The sequence below is a fragment of the Pan troglodytes genome, chromosome 6 (assembly GCF_028858775.2).
Source record: "Pan troglodytes isolate AG18354 chromosome 6, NHGRI_mPanTro3-v2.0_pri, whole genome shotgun sequence".
NCBI classification, from domain to species: domain Eukaryota; kingdom Metazoa; phylum Chordata; class Mammalia; order Primates; family Hominidae; genus Pan; species Pan troglodytes.
The window spans coordinates 146,283,172-146,305,164 of record NC_072404.2 but is presented as its reverse complement, the minus strand read 5'-3'; the positions used below and the strand labels follow the sequence as shown (position 1 = coordinate 146,305,164).

The window sequence follows — 21,993 nt, the reverse complement described above, 5'->3', positions numbered from 1 at the left end:
ATATAAAAATGAGATACAATGTATAGAGACCTAACCCTGTCAACAGCAACTAAACTTTACTTTCATGTTAGAAAGTTTTGTGCCATGTAGATTTATGGAAAATGTGCTTAATTGCCTCTAGAAAATAATGAAGAGGCTTTGTCACCTCCGTAGAAGATCCTGTGACACTAGCCTAATTCTGACACGTGGCTCCTGTTTTCCATTTTGTTTGTTTTTTTATGCTGATCCTCTCTCCAGAGATGTGATGTGGATTGATTAACTTGTAATACAAAGTTCTGTGGTTTCTGAAAATGCAGAGCAAATAGAGATGAAGACTGGTTTGTGATTTGTTATTAAATGATCTTCCCTTCTACATTTAGGACTGATTTTTACTGTAGAATTTTTTTTTTTTTTTTTTTGGTCAACTTGAACAGCAATACCTTGAAGGTAAAAGGTGGGAGCACGACTGGAGTGTGGAACTGGAAAGCAGAAACCAGGGGTGTTACTTCTATGTCTAGTATGGAATGTTGTGAATTTAAGTTAGAGCTTCTGTGTCCTGGGAATTCATATTTTATCTCAAAGTGGTGCTGATAGGACTGGAGGTAGCTGTATTTCATTTGAAACATTCCAGCCTCTTTATAGGAATATCTGTGAATTTTTAATTCAGCAAACATCTTTTAAGTGTGTCCTTTATGTATAGCGTTGTAGTCAGAGCTGAAATTGTTTCACCATTAAATTTACGGAAATTCAGTTTGTAAGTGAAAAATTAAGAACAGTTTGAAAGAAGGGCGAATGAGCAGAGCATTGCCATCTAAACAGTCTTGTTAAAGATAGTGCCAAGTGAGCAGGACTGTCCCTTCTAAGCTGCCCCTCCTAATTAAAGGGAAAGGTGGCTGCCATCTGTCTTCTTTCATTCAAGGCAGTAGGGGGTCTAGGGTGGAAGGAAGCAACCCCCACTTTATTTTTCTCCCACTCTTTTTTATAGTCAGCTTTCTCCCTAGTCAGTGACCCAGAAGGTCATTGATGATCTGTCTATCTCAGAATGAATAGTAGCATAAGCACGCTTGGCACTTGCAAAAAAAAAGAAAGTTTATAACATGCACTGATCCATTTAAAGTTCTGCTTGAATTATGTCTGAGAGTATTGTAATCTCTGTATTGGTGTCTCTGCCCTGTTTGTTACCAAGGGCACTACTGGCAGGAAAAGTGGGGAGTTTTACTTTTATTGATTTTGCTTTTTCATGAAAAAATGTTTACACTCCACTGGGCATAATCAGAAGATGGCAGCACATGGCTATGTACAGGAGATGTGGGGATGTACAGGAATATTATTCTTATCAAAATCAAGGACACCTATTAATGATGATACATATATGTCATCTCAGGGGAAAGCATGAACAAGCATGGCAACAGATGTCCAAGTTACTCAGTGGCCTGCTGCAGCTTTTTGGACCAGTTATTGAAATAATTCACATTGTTTAGCTTTTGTTAAGCAATAAGGCTTTTAGCCTTTTTCTTGTAAGAATACGTTGCAGGAGAATTTAGTTTGGGGTCATGTCTTCATTGCTTTGGAAATGTAGAATAGTCCTCCAACAAAATGACTGCATTTGCTTGCCTTCATTTCCACCTCTGTAAATAGAAGAAATATCTGCTGTTTTTATAAATATATAAGAGAATATGAAATATTTTCCATCTTTCATAAGAACTGTGTTATAACTGAAAAATTCTCAAATCTTCAGTTATGTTTATTTTCAATTTTTACACACTTAAGCAAGGTGTTAACAGTCTTCTAAAGAGATTCAGTTGTTACAAGCCTTGTTTAGTTCCCAAGTAGCAGGTATGGACTTCTCAGAACATACTGGTTTTTAGAACTCTCTTTGTGACACAGAAGTGTGGTATTTCTTAAACCCATAACAATATATTTGGAGAGCTCAAATGTGAAAGTCATGTCTGTAATTTTATTTAGAGCTTTTTTTTTTTTTTCAAATTTGTCACCAACTTGCAATGAGCTTTCTTGGAAACATAGACGTGTTTATGTTGTTGAGTCTTGAGATGAACATGTGTGGGCTTCTGACGACACTGATGCCCAGTTTGTATGATTGGATGATACCTGAAAAGTGGGTCACTTCCTAGTCAGTGAAGGGTACACAGGGCTGAACAGGCAGGGCTTTTTGGCTTTTTCCATGCTTTTGTTTTTGTTTTTGGTGTGTGTGTGTACTAATTTTAGATACTCAGCTAGGTACTTGACTGGCTATCCTTTTTAGCATGTGATTTAAATTAATTTGGTTTTACCCATCAGTATTTATTTCAAGGGGACTAAATAAACACATTAAATGAAGCACTTAAGAACTTTCTATCTTCTTTTGACTATCCACAGCGGCGGGAAATCTCTGTCCTTTGAGGGTAGGAGGGAGCCAATAGTTAGGTCTCATGAATATGGCAGGTGATCAAACCACTGATTCAAGTCATTGTTTCATGTTATAAACATGGACTGAGCCAGCTACTACATTTCAGTAGAAGGTACTGTAGATTCAAAAGTGAACATGGGTCTGGCACTTCAGAAAGACACAGGTTAGTGAGATAAATGACTATAAAAAGAGGTAGCACTGTAGACTGATGTCCTGTAACAGAGGTACACGTGTGCTGTTAGAGCCAAGAGGGGGTCAAAATAAAAAGACAGGGCACACGGTGGCTCATACCTGTGATCCCAGCACTTTAGGAGGCTGAGGTGGGAGGATCACTTGAGGCCAGGAGTTCAAGACCAGCCTGGGCAACATAGATCCCCATCTCTACAAAAAAATAAAATAAAATAAAAAAATAAGCCACACATGGTGGCATGCATCTATAGTCCTAGCTACTTGGGAGGCTGAGGCAGGAGGATCCCTTGAGCCCTGGAGTTGAAGGCTATAGTGAGCTATGATCACACCACTGCACTCTAGCCTGAGCGACAGAACAAGATCCCATCTCTGAAAAAATGGATGAGTGAATTAAATTTCAAAATAGAGATTTAATGGAAAAATGAGAATTGTTGTGTACATGATTTATGAAGTGGCTTACATAATATAATTTTGGACATGAAAGCCCTGAAAAATAGCTTCTTATTTTAAGGATGAACAGACTGGGATTTATTTCTGAAATTCTATAACTCTCAGTCAGTTGTAAGGCTTTCATTATATAATAGACTTTTTTTTTAACCAACGGAAGTTGGACCTCTTCAAAATGTGAGATCCAAAAAGGTTTTGGATATTGTTTGAATAACTCTCTTCTCCAAAGGAGACTGTTTTTGAAAAATGATTCTTTCTGACATGTTAAAATTGAATATTTTTGACACACCAAATGCACCAAAGTATTATATGTCATATTGCCGAGAGTAGCTATATAGCTTGTGGGAGACAGTTAACGTGAAGCTTTCTTGCATCTGGAAACATGGGGAGAGAGAAGGCTTCTTCACACCCCCTTTCATGTTATATTCTACAGGGAAAGAATTTCTATCATGTAGACACTAGGTGACTCCCTTGTGGATAATTTCATTTAACAATGATTTCTGGGTGTTGCTCTATGCCAGGCACTGTTCTAGGAGCTGATGCGAAGGCTCAGCTGATGGGCTACAGACCTGAAGGCCTGTGCTCCTCAGTGGCACTTTGTAGGTAGATACAGAGCCACCATCTACTGGGTGCTTCTCCTGAGTGTGACAGTGTAGGCTGGGACACGATGCTACCCTTCAAGGAGCTTGAAGCTAAGGTTCTGTGCACAGATAAAATTAGAATAAATGCAGAGATGCTATAACAAGATGTCTTAGAAAAAAGAAAAACAAAGAATAAATGCAGAGAGAAAGAGAAATGTATAAAAGGTAGAGAGATAAACATACCACAAGTTCATAGAAAAGAAAGGTTGTGTGTTTATCTGTGGCTGGGATGATCAAGAAATGTTTCATGGATAAAGAGCCTTTGAGCCAGACATTGAAAGAAAGGTAATGTTGGACTTGAGGTCTTGGAGTATCCTCATTGAAGGAAACATGAGCAAAGGCATAGGTAGGGATGGGAAATGCCGGGGTGCAGAGTGGGCAGGAATCGATTTGTAGTTGCTGGGCAATGATGTGTGTAAACCACTAAGGAGAAGATCAGGTAGCAAAGGTCCTTGGAGGCCAGAACCCAGAGGGCCTTGAATGGCACGTGACTAAATGATTTAAACTTAAGTTACTGGGGAGCAATGGAAGAATTTGAGTGGCTAGAGTCCCCATCCTGAAGAGGCCTTGCGGGGATCAGCATGTGGGTGCCTCTGGACTGTGAAATAGCCAGAGCTGGGAAGCCTTTTAGAGCTGCTGTTGTGGTCCAGGAGGGAGGTGGGGAGGGCCTGGGTGAGGGGAAGGCCACTAGATGGAGAAATTGAATTTATGAGATGGGATTTAGGAACTGCCTAGATAATAGGGGTTGGCCGATGGGAAGCAAAAATGCCCCCAGAGCTTTGAACCCAGGTGCCATTCATTATTTCTATGCCATCTGCCAGGCATTGCATAGCTATTATCTCATTTAATCTCCTCCTAATCTTGTGGGTTGGTATTTTCATCCTTATATCAGAGACGAGAAAACTAAGGGTCAGAGAAAATTAGCAATTGGTCTAAAATTGTACAGTTGTAACAGGATCTAGAACAGGGACTTCAGTACAAGCCTCCCTGACCCCCAAGCCTGTGTTCTTTCTACTGTACTAGGCTTGGAAGACAGCGTACGTGAGAGCAAAGACAAGCTCTGTCCACTCTGTGCATATTCAGTGTAGGTGCTGGTGAGATTCCCGCTTTCAGGTGTCCATCAAGTGGTTGGAGACATGGAGCCGAATCTCAAGGACATTGGGAGGATTGAAGGTCAAGGCTTAAGAACCATCTGCATCCTCATTTATTTATTCAGCAGCTATTTGTTGTGTCTTCGTGGGCCAGCTTGGCAGCATGAATGCTGTGACCAACAAGAGAGGTGTGTCCTTCACGGAGCTGCCAGGCTGGGAGGGAGCCCTGATGGCGTGGCTTGAGTGTAAGGCAGGAGGTGTGCAGATTGGCTGTAGGAACTTACTGGCCTAACCTTGTCAGGTCAGGGAAGCTCTCTAGAGGCAGATGTGGTTCTCAACATGAGACTCAAATGATGAGGACCCAGATAAAAAGTGGGAAAACAGCATACCCCAGGCTGTGGAAGTAGCGCGTACTCAGGCAGAGCAAGATAGGAACACAGTGTCTTTAAACCAAAAACCACGTGTGGCTGGAATGGAGGGAAGAGCAAGGAGATAAGACAGGTGAGCAGGAACCAGAACAAGAAATGCCCTGGAAGCTGTGAGACGCTTGGAATTCACCTGTGAAGAAAAGAGTAGCCTCATCTGAATTCCTTGCCTCGATTATGGTCTCCAATAGAAGATTAAATGGCTGTGGAGTCTAGAGGTTTTTTCCTTCGGTGTGGGCATCACCCCTTCTGAAAGGATGGTGTAATGGCTAATTGTATGTATCAGCTTGGCGAGGCCACAGTACCCAGATACTTGGTCAAGCACCAGTCTAGATGTCGCTGTGCAGGTATTTTTTTAGATGAGGTTTTACATTTATATCAGTAGAAGGAGTGAAGCAGATTATCCTTTGTAATGTATGTAGGCCTCATATATCATCAGTTGAAGGCCTTAAGAGAAAAAGATTGAAGTCCCTAAAGAAGAAGGAACTCTGTCTCCAGACTCCCTTCAGACTCAAGACTGCAACATCGGCCTGGCACGGTGGCTCACGCCTGTAATCCCAGCACTTTGGGAGGCTGAGATGGGTGGATCGCTTGAGATCAGGAGTTCAAGACCAGCCTGGCCAACATGGCAAAAACCTGTCTCTATTAAAAACACAAAAATTAGTTGGGCATGATGGCAGGCGCCTGTAGTCCCAGCTACTTGGGAGGCTGCGGCATGAGAATCACTTGAACCCAGGAGGCAGAGGTTGCAGTGAGCTGAGATCATGCAACTGCACTCTAGCCTGGGCGACAGAGTGAGACTCTGTCTCAAAAAAAAAAAAAAAAGACTGCAACATCAACTCTTCCCTTGGTCACCAGCATGCCCTGAAGATTGTGGATTTGTCAGTCCCTGTAATTGCATAAGCCAGTTCCTTAAGGTAAATATCAGTATCTACCCCCACCCCCACCACTCTCTCTCAATCTCAATCTCAGTCTCTCTCTCTCTCAATCTCAATCTCCCTCTCAATCGCCCTCTCCCTCTTCCTCTCCCTCTCCCTCTCTCCCTCTTGGTTCTGTTTCTCTGGAGAACCCTGACTAATGCAGATAGGAAGATAAATAAATTTAAGTTGTTTGGCTCCAGTTGATATTAGCAGAAAGCTGCATCAGGCTTCTCTAGGTGTTCTTGGTGTGTGCGTATATTGCTTTTTGTATAGATGAGAATAGTGAAATATAGAAGGGATGTGATGCACCCACAGTCATGCCGACAGTTGATGGGAGAGCCAAGGAGAAAACTCAAGTTTCAAACCTCTGGTGTAGTTCAGTCGCTTTCTTGCTATTTGGCCCTCATGTTTTTATTAGCAAGGTAATAAAGTTATTGAGTTTGCCGTGCGTAATTACTGGTAATGTTTATGGAATGTTCTCTGTATGTCAGGTGCTGTTTTAGTTGCCCTACAGGTGTTAGTGATTTTAATCCTTACAACTACCTAATGAGACAGGGAATAATACTATCCCATTTTACAGATTTTAAGCAATGAGTCCAGTGAGCGATGTGGTCATTGCTACACAGCTAGTGAGTGACAGAGCTGGACTGAAGACTCAGGCAGCCTGGCTGCAGAGGTTGTGCTATTGACTACTCCACCGCTTCTCAGCTTAATGCCCCGAGCACAGCTTTTCATCTCTCCCTTTGGAACCATTGTCCAGAATATTTATTATGGTAGTGTGCTCTTGGTAGGGCTTGTATTGAAAGAGAAAATGCTTGTAAGTTATTTTTCAAGAGACCATCCGATAATGCTTCTTAGCTCCTTGAAAAACAGAAAACATTCCCATTACAGCAACACTGTAGACCACCTACTGGAGTATATTTTTAGCAACTAGACTTTGCTGTCTAGCCTAGTGACACTGGTGGGCATCTGATTTGCCCAGGGTCATACAGGAGCGTGATAAAGTGGTGATATGAGTTGGCTCCTGGTTCAGCATTTTGGGGTGTGTTCTGGGGGAGAAAATAGCAAACCTCTTTGTGTGTGTCCCTTGGATCTTTGAGAGAACAATCATCATAACTCCCATTTATTAGGTCTGTTGTGTGCTAGATGCTGTTGTAAGTGCTTTATAAACATTGTCTCATGGAATCTTCTCAATAGCCCCGAAAGGCTGGCATTACCATCCCATTTTACATATAAAGTAAGCAGTGATTAGGGAGTCACATTTCCAAAGCAAGTAGCAGAACCAAGGATTAAACCTCATCTGAATGACTCCAAGCCAGTGCTCTTGGTCACTTGGCTATGTCTATACTGGGTGTCTATACTGGAGCTCTCTCTGTATATACTGGGTATCTATACTGGAGCTCACCATTCTTCCCCATAGACTATGAACTCCATAAGGGACTTTCTCCATTGATTCACCACCATACTTCAGCACCTGCCAAGTACACTACCTGACACATAGTAGGTACTTAATGCATATACAGTCATGCGTCATTTAACAATGGGGATAGGCAGTTTTGTCATCGTGTGAACATCGTAGAGTGTATATACATAAACCTACATGGTATAGCCTACTACATCCCTAGGCGATATGATATGGCCCTATTGCTCCTAGGCCACAAACCTGTGCAGCGTACAGTACGACTGTACTGAATACATTGTAACACAATGGTATGTGCTCATGTATCTAAACATACCTAAACATAGAAAAAGTAAAGCACTGCAGTGTGTTACAGTGGCTACAGTGTCACTAGGCAATAGGAATTTTCAGCTCCATGTAATCTTACGGGCCCACCATCATGGGTGTGGTGCACCATTGACTGAAATGTTATGCTGCACATGACTGTATATTGAGCGAATAACAGACTCATTGTGTTCTCTGTGATCGCTTCCGAATGGCGAGAGGGCCAGGGCCAAAGGGCACAGACCTTTGAGTGTGTTATGGACTCATGTGGGTTTAGCCTTCACGACATATATGAATATATCATAATGTGTGTATCTAGTGTGTGAATATATATCATAACTTATCCACTTTATGGATATCATAATTTATCCATTTTAGTGATTCCAGGACATTTTGTCTATCTATGCTTTTTTTTTTTTTTTGAAATGGAGTCTCACTCTGTCACCCAGGCTGGAGTGCAAGTGGCACAATCTTGGGTCACTGCAGCCTCTGCCTCCCCAGTTCAAGCGATTCTCCTGCCTCAGCCTCCTGAGTAGCTAGGACTACAGGCACATGCTACCACATCCGGCTAATCTTTGTATTTTTAGTAGAGATGGGGTTTCACCATGTTGCTGGTCTCAAACTCCTGACCTCAAGTGACCTGCCCGCCTCAGCCTCCCAAAGTGCTGAGATTACAGGCATGAGCCACCGTGCCTGCCCTCTAGCTATGCTTTAAGACAGGCCTATCAGCCCAGACTGGAGTCATGTAATACATGGCTCTGTCAGTAGCTCTCCTTCCCACAAATAAAGTCTTGATGATCTTACACTCATCCCTGCCATTAGCATTCAGGACCAATCTTCTATAGCCTATACACCACACTGGTCTAGGACAGCACCTAAATAATACTCATGCTATAAAAAATTCATCAAGTTATATATTTTTAAAAACATCCCTAAAATTATCTTTTTCCTTTACTGAAAAGAATTTCAGGATTCCCTCTCTCTCACTGCCTCTCTTCACACACACCTACCTTAGTTGGTCACCTATTTTGTAAACATATCTTCTTTAAAAAAAGAAAGAAATGGCAGTACATGAAAAACTGCTTCGTAAAAAGAAACTATATTATTTATATTTGTAGCATTTTTTTCCCCTTGAGGTTAATTTCCTTTGCTTCCCATAACTGGAAGCCAATGATGCAGTGCCATTATATAAGCTTATTTTCCCTCTTGGAAATAGTAAATTATAAGAGGTTTGACCCAAAAATATACATCAAAATTAGGCAGTATTTGGTGTTTAGCCTCCATCTGCCTTGTCTTCTTGTCTTTAGTTGTGCAAGTAGATGCTGATGATTTCTGGCAGAACTAAAGTAAGTAAATCATGTGAATTTATTTTTTTTCCTCATAAAGCAGATGGCATGGTCTAGCTCTGGGCTTGTATGTTTCATGAAGTACATGGGTCTGAGTGCATATTTATTTTGTGAGCCAAGGTTTATGCCTTCTTCTATAATTTTCTTTCACCGAAAATTACCTGGAGAGCTAGAAACTCCATTTTTGTCAGTGTAAGAAGCTTTAGAATCTATATCCAGACCAAGGCCATGGAACAATGTAGATTCACTCAGTAAAAACTCACTAGCGGCCTTCTTTGTACTAGTCTGTCACCTTTGCTTGGCTTTGGGAAGCTTCAAACTAGGGCAGTTTATGTTTGGGAATGACCAGTCAAATAGCAAGACAGACATAGGCAAGGATGTAATTTTTAAAAATTTAAGTGGGGAATGGTGAAGCATGAATCAAAACAGAAGGTAGTCTTACCTTCTTGGAACTGTAAAATAAATACATTTGAAAAAGGCACCCTCTCAACCTTCTGCGAGTCAGAATTTTTGCTGCCACCCCTCATTTTGAATCTCTATTCTGCATTTTTTATTCTTTTTTTTAGGAAGGAGGAAGAAAAATTTCTCCTGAAGAATTCATTGGAAATTAAAATTAACTTGCGTATTTTGTATTCTTTGGAATGTGATGAAGACTGATTTGAAAGGGCAGTGCTGGATTTGGTCAGGCATAGGAAAGGAAGACATGCAGTCGTCCTGCCTAGCTCATCCCCGCCACGATGGAGAAGTGGGGTTGCTTTCGTTGTACTTTTTTTCATTTGTTTCTTGCCAAGCCCAGTGGCTTCTGTTATAACATGTGGCAGCTTCTCCCTTGGAGACTGATTCAGTCCAAGTTACCATAATATTTAGGACCAGCTACAGAGACGTTTCTTCCCCTAAACCCATGCCAAATCTAAATCAAACTATCTTCTTCTCCTTAGCCGTTCAAATAGCTCCAGCTCTTATATAAAAATACGAGAAATACACAGGCCTCTTTTCGTTTTATTCCTGTTCAAACAGATAAACAAACAAGGCACATCATGCCTAGGTTGCTTTGAGCTTGATCACTTCCTCCTAAAGCAGTCTTACGCTGTGTTGATTTTAAGAATTGCAACTTAGGTGTTCTAGAACATATTCTGAGAGCATAGTCATAGTCTGTGATCTCAGAATATGTTTGCTTCCCCTTAGAACATCTGAGTTCTAGAAATTGCGTACAATAAACTGCTGTCAGTGCTGCTGGAGGAAGGAAGAGTAACTCTGACATCACTGGCCTTCAACAGGTGTGGCGCTGAGCTTCTGGGCCTCAGAAGCCCTGACTTCTAGAGGCTGGGGGCCAGCGGGGCAGGGAGGTGATCTCATCGTGGATGGCCACAGATCATCCACCTGCCAAACAGTTAACCCTGAACAAGTCACATCAATTTATTTTGCTTTTAAAAAAGAAAGTTTGCAAAATAGAAAAAAAAAAAGATTCTTCATAAATACATTTGTTCTGATCTGTAAATACCCTGGTCATTTCCCCCTTGGCATTTGATACACATAGTATAGACATATTTTAGTCATCCTTGCTCAAGTAATTATATTCCATAACCAACTTTATTAGCATAAATTAACTTCCTCATATTTTTAGCAAGAGTTACTTTCCTTCATTGCTTAGCTTATTGTTTTGAAATATGAATTACTTCAGCACAGTTCATTTTTGTGGATGGCATTTCTTTTTAATTTGTAATTATTTGATATATACAAAAGATGGTATGTAACATACAAGTAAACTCTAAAGCACAATTTTAAAGGTGCTCCAGTGAACCACCATCCAACTTAAGAATTGGCTCATTACAAATACTTGGAGATCTCGCTAAGTATCTTATTCCTAGCATTTTCCTGCTTTCCCACTATTCCGAAATTTGTATTTATAATTATCCTGATTTTTAAACAAACATATATTTTTATCACAGTGTAATGAGTAAATGTGTGTTGCTAAAGGTATTTTGAGACATATAAAAATAGTATCGGACTTTGCATGGTCTTTTTGGAACTTGAGATTTTCCTCCATATATTTGCAAAATTCATCCATGTTTTCAGGAACAGTTCCTTCATATTGCCAGAATATTCTAGTGTGTGAATATATCATAATTTATCCACTATCTTATTTATTGAGGGGGGGTGGGAAACAAGGAGCTCTTTTTTTAGACATGTTGAGTCTGAGATCTCTATTAGAAATCCATTGGAAATGATGAGCAGGCAGGTGGATGCAGTTATTCAGGAGAGATGACTGAGATGGAACTAACAGCGTGTAGATGGCATCTAAAGCATTGTCTTCCCAACTGTTCTTAGAATGATGGGCCTGGGCCGTTTAGCCCATCAACTGAGATTTTTGTGTTAACAGTTTTTTGTTTTTTGTTTTTTAATTTCTTAAAGGTCTATCTGGTGTTTTTTGTTTGTTTGCTTTTCCCCAAATCTGCCTGGTCACTTTGTTCAAGTGTGACTTGTAAGGGAGTAAACAAGGAGAGTATGAGCTTCAAAGAAAATGGGGGGAAGTATTTTGCCAGCTCTCATGGAGTTTTGTGAGATCCAAAAGAAATGCTATATGTAAATTTGCTTTGTAAACTGAAAAAAGTTATGCACTCAATTATTATATTTGATGATGGCACCTTGTTGGGTTCTGGTTAATGCCTCATATTCACTGAGTGCTTACTTTGTCTATATTAACACATCTCATCTTTATAACAATCTGTGAGAAGTAGGTACTGTAGATTCATATTTTACAGAGGAAAGTACAGCTTATCAATGGTAGACCCAGGATTTGAATTCATAGAGTCTGCTTCTAGGAGCTGTGTTCTTAGCTCCAATGCTATGCTGTCATATTGATTTCCTGCCTGCCTTCTCCTTCCTTCCTTCTCCCCTCCCTCCCTTCCTTCCTCCCTTCCTTCCTTTCCTTCTTTTTTTTTTTTTTTTTTGAGAACGGGGTCTCACTCTGTCACCCAGGCTGGGGTGCAGTGGCATGACAATAGCTCACTGTAGCCTTGACCTCCTGGGCTCAAGTGATCCTCCTGCCTCAACTTCCTGAGTAGCTGGGACTACAGGCACATCCCACCATGCCTGGCTAATTTTTAAATGTTTTGTAGAGATGTGGTCTCCCTATGTTACCTAGGCTAGTCTCAAACTCCTGGACTCAAGTGATCCTCCCACCTTGGCCTCCCAAAGTGCTGAGATTACAGGTGTGAGCCACCACACCTGGCCATAGTGTCCTTCTTTAAATGACAGGTTTCCTCCCACTCCTTCAGCTTCAAGAGTACACACATTTTAGGGTCACATTTCAGCATGTCCACCTTGAACCCAGCTACAAAAATCCCACCCCAGGCAGTGGGCCCCCAGCAAAGGGCCGTGTGTGCTGACCTAGTTTCACCACCGAGCCCAGCCCCAGACCTCACAGGGCACTGCTCACCTGCCAGGTGCCCACTCTGTGCTTGCTGAAAATGGTGTCTTCTTGATTTCACTTATTTGCCTGAAGCCACCCAATAAGTCAGTAGTGGGCCAGAGAATAGAAACCAAGTCTCCTGCCTTTCAAGTGTCACATTTGTTTTGTGTTAATAAGCTATATACCTCCAGGGGATCTGGCAGAAATCTGAAGGTGGTTAATTTTACTGCAATAAATACTTAAGAATCCTTTTTAAAGCAAAGAAGTCAAGCCCCCACCAGGGAAAACACAATCTGCTCTGAGGGCCTTTGACAAACTGACATGGGCACTAGGACTAGGTCATGGATCATTGGCCCTTAATTCTGTCTCCCACTGAGCATCCCAAAGGGGTTGAGACCTCTGCTGGAGCCACTAGGCTTCAGCCGGACCTGGAAATGTTCTCGCAAATGAAACTGGAATGCATGATGTCCTGGATTCAGCGGGTCACAGCTGACTGCCATCAGGAGGTGTGACGGAGAAGGTTCCATTTCTGCGACCCTGTGGTGATACAGGTCAGGACCCAGGCGAATTAGCTCAGCCATCTGAATTGGCACCTCTCTGCTTTTCTCGCTGAGTGACTGGTGCCTTGCAGTTGGCTTCAGATGTTTGTGAATGTGCTGTGTTTCCTAAAGCCATGTCACTCAGGAAGAAGATGCAGGTATTCAGGAGGAGGGAGAAGAAAATCTGAATTAGAAACAACGTGAGGATGGAGAGCACAGGGAGGGATGGGTTACCTTTGTCATCAGAAAAACGCCAGGCAGATTTTAGTCCCTCAGCTAATAATACTATTTGAAAAATTGATGGAGAAATTTAACTGGAAGGTTTCAGCAAGACAAAAGCTGCATCTCCAAGGCCGGACTCAGCGTGTTCAGGTGGGAACTGGGTGTGAGTGTAATTGTCAGAGGGGAGGGTTGTCACAGGAGGTGCACGATATGAAGAGTCACAAGGGGACGCATTATTTCCATGAGTTCTCACAGTTCCCAGGGCAGCCACAGATGGTAGTGGTTTATGTCTGTCTCTGCCTTGACAGAAGGGCAGTAGGCAGTTGTGGCAAGAAAAACGGACCAAATGAGGGCTGCACTCAGCAGGTTAAATTTGCTGTCTGTTAGTGTTCCTAGGTGAGATGCTTCAAAACTAGAATGCTCTGCTGGGACTTTTATTTCCCTTAGAAATAAAAGGCCAGGCGTGGTGGCTCATGCCTATAATCCCAGCACTTTGGGAGGCCAAGTCGGGCAGATCACCTGAGGTCAGGAGTTCGAAACCAGCCTGGCCAACATGGCAAAACCCCATCTACTAAAAATACAAAAATTAGCCGGGTATGGTGGTGGTGGGCGCCTGTAATCCCAGCTACTTGGGAGGCTGAGGCAGGAGAATCACTTAAACCTGGGAGATGGAGGTTGCAGTGAGCTGAGATCGTGCCCCACTGTACTCCAGCCTGGGAAACAGAGTGAGACTCCATCTCCCAAAAAAAAAAAAAAAAAGTTCTTTGTTCACACTTTCTCTGCGCTGCTGCAAGTGACTTTGGTGCCGTTTCCTGCAGCCTGTGTCGGTGGCTGGGACTTTCTCGACAGCAAGGCAGGCCGTGCATGAGGCCTATAGGACCCAGGGCTGCCTCCCAATGCTGACGCCCCTGCGCTGTGTGAGCTTGGGTAAGCCAGTTCGGCTCGCTTCACCTCAGGTTCCTTGTTCCTATGTGGACAGGTTGCTCGTTTGGAGGATTAATAATGATGGGGAATGCAAAGTGTGGTTGGTTTTGCTGGGGAAAAGAGCAGGGAAGTGGAGACCTAGGCAGGTGATGTCACCTCTCTGATGAACTCCAAGGTCTCTGTCAACACCGGTGCCCTTGTCCTGACATTGCGGGGTTTGTGGCATGATTGGAGAGACCTTGCGTGCTCTCTGGGCAGCCCTTGTTAGTGCCCCCCAACTAGCTGGGAGATCCAGAGTTTCATGAGAACCCTCCCTCCGTGACAAAATCCGCCTTCCTCGCTATCAGGCTCAGGTTGTCCTGTGCCCCCACTGAGCCTGCTCATTATTGATTAATGAACTTGTAAAATGAGAAGTATTGTTTTACCAGAAGCTACATGTTTATGTGGTTGGTAAAAATGAGAAGAGTTGCTTGAGAACTGGTTCTCCTTTCCATGAGTATATACAAGGTTCAAATCTGGGCTTTGTGGTTATAAGACATGTTGAGTGAATAAAAATGAAGGAAATGCTGGGCATTTATCACAATTTTTTTTTTTTTTTTTTTTTGAGACAGGGTCTTACTCTGTCACCCAGGCTGGAGTACAGTGGCACGATCTCGGCTCACTGCAGTCTCCACCTCCCAGGTTCAAGTGATTCTCATGCCTCAGCCTTCCGAGTAGCCGGGATCACAGGCGTGGGTCACTGCACCCGGCTAATTTTTGTATTTTTTGTAGAGACAAGCTTTCGCCATGTTGGTCAGGCTGGTCTCGAACTCCTGGCCTCAAGTGATCCATCCGCCTTGGCCTCCCAAAGTGCTAGGCTTACAGGCATGAGCTGCTGCGCCTGGCCTTTCACAATTCTTAAACTGTTGACTTACAGAAACACAGGCCTGTATGAACACACAGATCACTTTAGAGGTCCGTCTCAGAACTACCTGCTGTCATGAGTGATGTACAGATAAAACATGGAAGATCTAGAAACTAGTCATTCCTAATCTCTGCCATAAGTAAACATTTTAGTTTAATGTTAAAAGGTCACTCAGGGTTATTGTGAGATTTGATGAGATCATGGCTACAAGGAACCTTTAACTGTATGAATGAAAAATCTAATGAAACTGCAAAGTCACTCCTATTTACTAAAACCAGTGTAGTGGCTGTTTCTGCCTCTTTTCTTTCCCTCCTCCCTTCCCTTTTCTTCTCTGTTCTTTCTGTCACTTTCCTCTCACTTTCCTCTCCCTTCTACCTTATTTTTTTCTTCCTTCTCCTTCCTCTCTTTCTGGCATTAGCAGTTTGTTTGTTTGTTTGTTTGTTTTTGTTTATTTTGAGACCGAATCTCGCTCTGTTGCCCAGGCTGGAGTACAGTAGCCCAATCTCGGCTCACTGCAACCTCCACCTCCCGGGTTCAAGCCATTCTCCTGCCTCAGCCTCCCGAGTAGCTGGGATTACAGACGCCCGCCACCACACCCAGCTAATTTTTGTATTTTTAGTAGAGATGGGGTTTCACCATGTTGGCCAGGCTGGTCTCAAACTCCTGACCTCAGGTGATCCGCCCACCTCAGCCTCCCAAAGTGCTGGGATTACAGGTGTGAGCCCCCACACCCGGCCCTGGCATTAGCAGTTCTTACACAAGAACAGCGTAGGCATGAATCCTGCCTTCATGGCACTTACACACTAGCAGAGGAATCTGGCAGCAAATAAGCACACAAAGGCAGCTGCAGGGTATGATGTGCCGTGACGTAAAGGGACAAACACCGTGAGAGTCTAACTAAAGCCTGGCATGTGTCAATCCTGTGTACCTATTCAGAAACTAGGGTTCATGACGGTGCTTCTGTTGTTACCTATTAGAAGTAGCTTTGTAAGCACAAAGATTGTAGTTTTGTGAAGCTATGTAGTACAGAGTCACTCTGGAAGGTTAGCATTATAGAGTTTTTTCATAGAAAGGATGGATAGATAGAAGTTTTTCCTAACAAGCACAAGTGGCAGTCTTTGAAAACTAATTTTTTGTGTGTACATTGTAGGATTGGAAGATAACTGTGGTTGAGTGTGATAAACTGAAACTTTTTTAAAAATCTATTATTATTTTTTACAAGTTAAGTTAGAGCCAGATATGCTGATTCTCTATCATTTTCAAAAGAGGAATTGGAAAAGGGAGAGCTTGTTTATGTGGTATTCACAATAGCGTCTGCTCCTGAAGAAAATTTTTGGAAAAATCTCATGAGTGTCCTCAGACTGAAAACAGGGATCCAGTCTGTTGTTCATGCAGGACTCAGGAGGCGAGCGAGCATGTGATACCAGGAAGGGTCCCATCCCTGCCCTGCTGGGGAGCCCTCAGTGGCGAGGTGGCGAGTTCAGGCTTCACTTCAGAGCATGGATACTGCTGCATAGGTGCTGGAAGGGTGCTGCATGGGTGCTGGAAGCTGCTTGGCATAGTGCATGTCCTGTTTCCTGCCACTTGGAAAGAGGACTGTGGAAGTCAGGTCTTCCCAGTCCTCACCAGTGAAGCAAGCAACGAATGCCTTCAGTCCAGGTAATATGTCCAGGCTTTAAATTCTCTGGATCTGTCTTTGGATACCCTGGGAAAAGTCTTGTCTCTTCTTAGGCCCTTCTGACTAAAAGCAGCCAGGACTTTTAAACTGACTAATTTTTAAAGATTTCCAAATAGAGAAAATTAAAGCAAAAATTTATGAAGGCTGAAAATGATCTTTCCAACTTTTCTCATTCAGAGTAGAACACTGGAGCATTGAAAGTTTGTTCATGTTTGTGATTGATCACATATTTAAAAAATTGTAAAATAAAGACCTTACTTTAATGTTAAAAGTTCACTTCAACACCATCATTTCTACGAGGTTCTAGGTCTTTTGTGAACAAATTAAATATAGTGCTTTCTTTATAACATGAATTAAATCTAGATCCCAATGATATTTGGCACCTTCTAAATACCCAGATGGCCACTGCGTTTGCCTTGAAGTGAAGACGTGTGTAGAGTTTTAATCACATGTTTTATTTTTTCTCTTTTAAATATCGCCTTTTCAATAGTTGCTTGTTAATGAATGACTGATTGTTTACTGCAGTTTATAATCAGGAATTTGAACATTAAAAAATTCTAATCAGGATACAGGTTAAAAAACACTTTCCCTCTCATTCTCTCTTTCCTTATGCTAGAACAATAAAAATAAATTGTCCTCCCCTTGAAAACATAGTAGTTTAAGAAATTTTATCATTCTCTTCTTGAAAACTTAAGTTTAATAAAACAGTTCAGAGGAAACTTAATTATAGTTCTTATACTATAAAAAGCTCTTATAAAAACAGGGGTAGGGCCACAATAAATTTCACCTCTTGAGCATAACCACCACTTGAAAAAGAAAGATGTAGTTAAACAATTATTTTTGCTTTATCTTCTCCATTGTTTAATGCCTGAACATACTTGGATTTTTTAACAGCAGGAACAAGACAGAAGACTTTGTTAGCTACCCAGGTAAGATCATTTGAGTCCAAAGACCAGATTCCAGAACAGACCGCAGATTCCTGTTGAGGACATGGGTTGTCAGGACAGCCTGGAGGCAGAGGGGTAGATTCTGTTGTAGGTGTCGTAAGTGACATTTTGGATCAGATTTTTTAACCCTCTTTTGTTTTTGAAAGTGAGTAAATATTCATAGCAGATTATTCTCATGAAACAAGACTGACACTATGACCTCAGGGAAAGAGTGCTTTGGGGGGAACTGCGTATTTAATTAAGCAAAGAAAGAGCTGATGAAAGGGGCTGAGTGGCTCAGAGCTGTTGTTTCTTCTGATGAATTTTTCCACATAGGAGCACAGAAGTCCTGAGAACACTGCCTCTCTATATGTTGTGCTCGGTCCACACACTGCCAACAAATGTGCATACACACACACACGCACACACCTCAAAGACAACCCCTCCAGCCTATGGTTTTCCTGAATTAGCTTTCCCAAAGTACCTTGAGCACTATGGGTTCAGACTGGGGTTTGGGTTTGGTGACAGCTGTCAGTGCTCCAAAGGCAGAGGACTGAACTTAGGGCAAATCTGTGGCAACAGAAAGCTCTTTTCTGTTCCATGAAAGTCATGGATGATGCTTTCAGATCCTGTCTGCAAATTGCCCAACATCGCATTGATAATGGAAACAAATGATCTGACACTCACATAGCTAAATATAATTTGGAATTTTGATGTGAGGTTGAAACATGAAAGATCATGCTTTTCAAACTGCTGTGATGACTTACACAGACAATTCATTTTAGATAATGGTGAGTTAAGCCTGGCAGCCTCTGAGCGTTTTTCACTCATTTGTTCAAACACCTGCAGTTGGGTACTGATGCACATGTTTAATTGCTTAAACTTAAATTATAAAATCCCTAAAAGGATGTTTTTCTCCTAGAAAATAAGTCAGGTCTCTTGCAAAGGCTGCCTGCTTTCATGAGCTTCTTGTATTTCCCGGGATGCTTATGCGCCAGCCCCTGTTAGAAAAGGTCTGCTTTTAAACACAGGAAGTTGAGCCCTTCAGGGAAAGTGCCGATGTCTGAACCATCAGCAAAATCACTACACCCATTCCCTGGGAAGTCTAGTTCATCAGAAACAAGTTTAATTCAGGAACTGTAGTTTATCCAGGTTCCGTGAAGGCAATTAGCACTGGGCAAAGGGCTGTTTGATCAGCCTAGAGAGAGACCGCCTTTACGCCTAAAGCTCCAGTCATTTGTCTCTACTCCCGCCGACTCGCAGCGGCCACAGAAGACATCAGAACTGGATGAAAATGGCCCTGCCCCTGCGACAGGGCAGGGCGCTTCTGGCTTGCGCCTTGTTATTTGTCCCTTCAGTGGTTCCTAGCTGTTGTGACGTCAAGGCTGCCATTCAGAGCACAGAAAAAGGAAACCATGGCCTCTCTTCGCATCAGTAGCCCGGACAAGCTGTTGTTTCTCAGGCATCCAAAGCGCTTTCTGTCTGGCAGAGCTGTGCATTCCATGCCTGGGTGACCTGGTTAAATGGAGGAAACCAAATGCTATCCGCTGAATGCTCTCCAAAACAAGCATTCCACCCTGCGCGTCTCAAGCACAGGCTTCACTGCCTCCGAGGACTGTGAAGGGAACAGCAGCACTGCCTGCATTTGCTGCTGGCATATTCAGCTTCTGGTCAGGGTCTTAAAGGAGAAAATAACATCCTCAATGGCCTCGATTAATGCACACTCACCAACGTGTTTGTGCTGCCTTTGGGGTCAGTGCTACAAAATCCTTTTTTAAAAAAGGATTAGGAATCACAGTCAGAAGTTCAAAACTGCTGAACTGCCACCTCTTCCTTCCTGTCTCACTTCGGCTCACGCCATTCCCCAATTTCAGGTTTCTGAATTCCAGAAAGGCTCTTGTGTATGTGAACATATTAATCTTGCACCATGCCTTACTGAACGTGTGTATGTTTTGCACACACATGAGAAAGACTCACAAGTATAATGCGTGGATCACAACTCTAGGGTTTTCTCAATGAAGAGTAACACCTTATGCTTTTCAGAGAAAAGGGGCTATTTCACAGTGTCACAGAACTCTCTTTAGGAGCAAGCGAAGATCTCTGTAGCAAACATCAATCCTGCAAGGCCAAAAGCTCACTAATAAAGTTCTGATCACTTAGAGTGACTGCCTAAGAATTGACCAACTTCAGACTAAATTTTCTGAGGACATACCTTCTTGGGTTTCTTTCTGGCATGAGAGACTATTTTATTAGATTCTTGGATTCAATTATAGTCACCAGAAAAAGCAAGGTTATAACAACCACGCTTTGTGTTCCAGAGTTGTCTTAGTTAACTCAGTATTCATTTGAGGTTTTATGTTACAAATCCCATTAAATCTTTCTCAAAATAGCCCTTCTGTGAACATTTGATGGAAGAATATTTGCAGGAACCAAAACCATTTGATACATACACACCAGTATATGTCAGGAAGGATCGTGATACAGGGGTGCCTTTTTAAAGTGGGTTATTATACGACAGAATTCTTCCAGGTCCCTGACTCTTGTCTTCTGAAAAAAAAAAAAAGTGGAGATCTTCAGAGGACTGGATAAAGACAGAATGGATGGGGTGAATTATGTAAAGTTAGGATTTAGACTGAGGGTTTACAGGGCTGCAGTCTCGTTTTGCCTCAACAGTCAGACTTGCCCAGGGTCTGGCCTAATACCATACAAATGTCATATCCACACTGGCATTGATACAGTGGTGGGAATGGGGCATGGGGGTGATGAGTATAGCTTCTTGCTGAGTGCTCTGGTCTCGGTGAGCCTGAGATCTTGAGAGAAAAACTAGGACATTATTTCCATCGTGGGCTGAAGAATTAGTTCTGCTACTTGCATATCAGTTAATCCTTTTTTTTTTTTTTTTTTTTTTTTTTTTTTTTTTTTTTTTTTTTTTGCTATTACTACCATTTCAGGAGGTACTTGTTATCTGAAGATAACTGATACAGGACCACTACTGCTGTTTTAAGAGGATTGACTTAAAACTGAATCACACATTTAAAAACAGTCACTTTTTTTTTAAAGATCTTATTGGGACTAAGTCCTGAAAAAAATAAAACTAAAGTTGAAGTTTAGTTTGTTTTATATAATAGAAATTTGGGATATGATGCAACAGCATGTTATTTCTTAGAAGAAAGATTGAATGTTGACTTCTAAAGCAGAATCATATAAAGAAGATGATTTTTGTACAAGCATTCGAATTTCCCCAAAGGCCTCTCTTAATCTTTTGATATACAAACCATTCTCTTGAAGAGTCTACCTCTCCTGTAATCACCTCTGTTGACTTTCTCTTCAATTGTTAACTGTTGAAACTGTCTTTCATCTTGTCAGTGACCCTATGTGACTCATGCAGTTTGCTGGTATCATTTTTATCAACTGTGTGAAAATCTGCAATTCCACCTTACAAGTGAGCTACATTGGATTTTCATTTTATTCTATGACATTATTCAACCAAGAAAGTGAGCAAGAATCGATGCTGATGTTAATGAGGACTAATAATAAGTGATCACTGTATTTGTCAATATTTTTATATGATGATGACCTTTGCTTCCTTATGCAACTTGGTAACTACAGGGATTCAGATAATGATTACTCGAGTAATGAATCCCCACCCCCTGCCAAATAGTATGTTGTATTTAAAGTACTCAGTATGGTTTAGTGGGCTTTATAATCAACCACATGTAGATTTGGAAGCCACCCCTGACACTTCACTGAGTTCTATAACCTTGAGTGTGCTATTCACAGAACCTAAGATTCTTGATCTTTTATGTAGAGTAACAAAACCAACCTTGCATCATGGTCATGAGGATTAGAACCCATATGTATAAAACCCTGAGTAATACCCTGTGCATGAGTTTAAGAAATAGTCCTGTCCTCATTAGCGCTGTGATTGCTTTTGTGTGGTACCTTACATTTTATATGAGACTTTTACACTTATTTTATTTAATTCTTTATATAAGCCCAGAAGCTAGAGAGCTTAAGTTTTACCCTCTAGACATTGCAAAGTCACAGAAAATTTTTGAGGAATGCAGCGACATGAATTTTACTACAGTTTAGAAGACCACAGCTGGGGACTCTGTATGACCCGCATCAGCTAATACCATTTGATAGCCATTTTTTTCATGGCATAGGTGAGAACACTAAGGCCCAAGGATATGATGTACTTTCTTGGCATCACATGGTTT

The 21,993-nt window shown here is 41.9% G+C and overlaps 1 long non-coding RNA gene across 14 annotated transcripts in view; it reads left to right on the top strand.

Moving 5' to 3' along the window:
- Positions 1–21,993, top strand: part of LOC735584 (uncharacterized) — a 236,762-nt gene that overhangs the window by 168,155 nt on the left and 46,614 nt on the right. For 10 of the 14 annotated variants that reach the window (XR_010158664.1, XR_010158663.1, XR_010158662.1 and 7 more), the window contains exon 7: positions 414–21,993. This exon is cut by the window's right edge. The exons of 3 other annotated variants lie outside the window; for them this stretch is intronic. This is a non-coding gene — a long non-coding RNA (uncharacterized LOC735584). The remainder of the gene's footprint in view (positions 1–413) is intronic. One more of the 14 variants, XR_010158657.1, reaches the window with a different exon arrangement.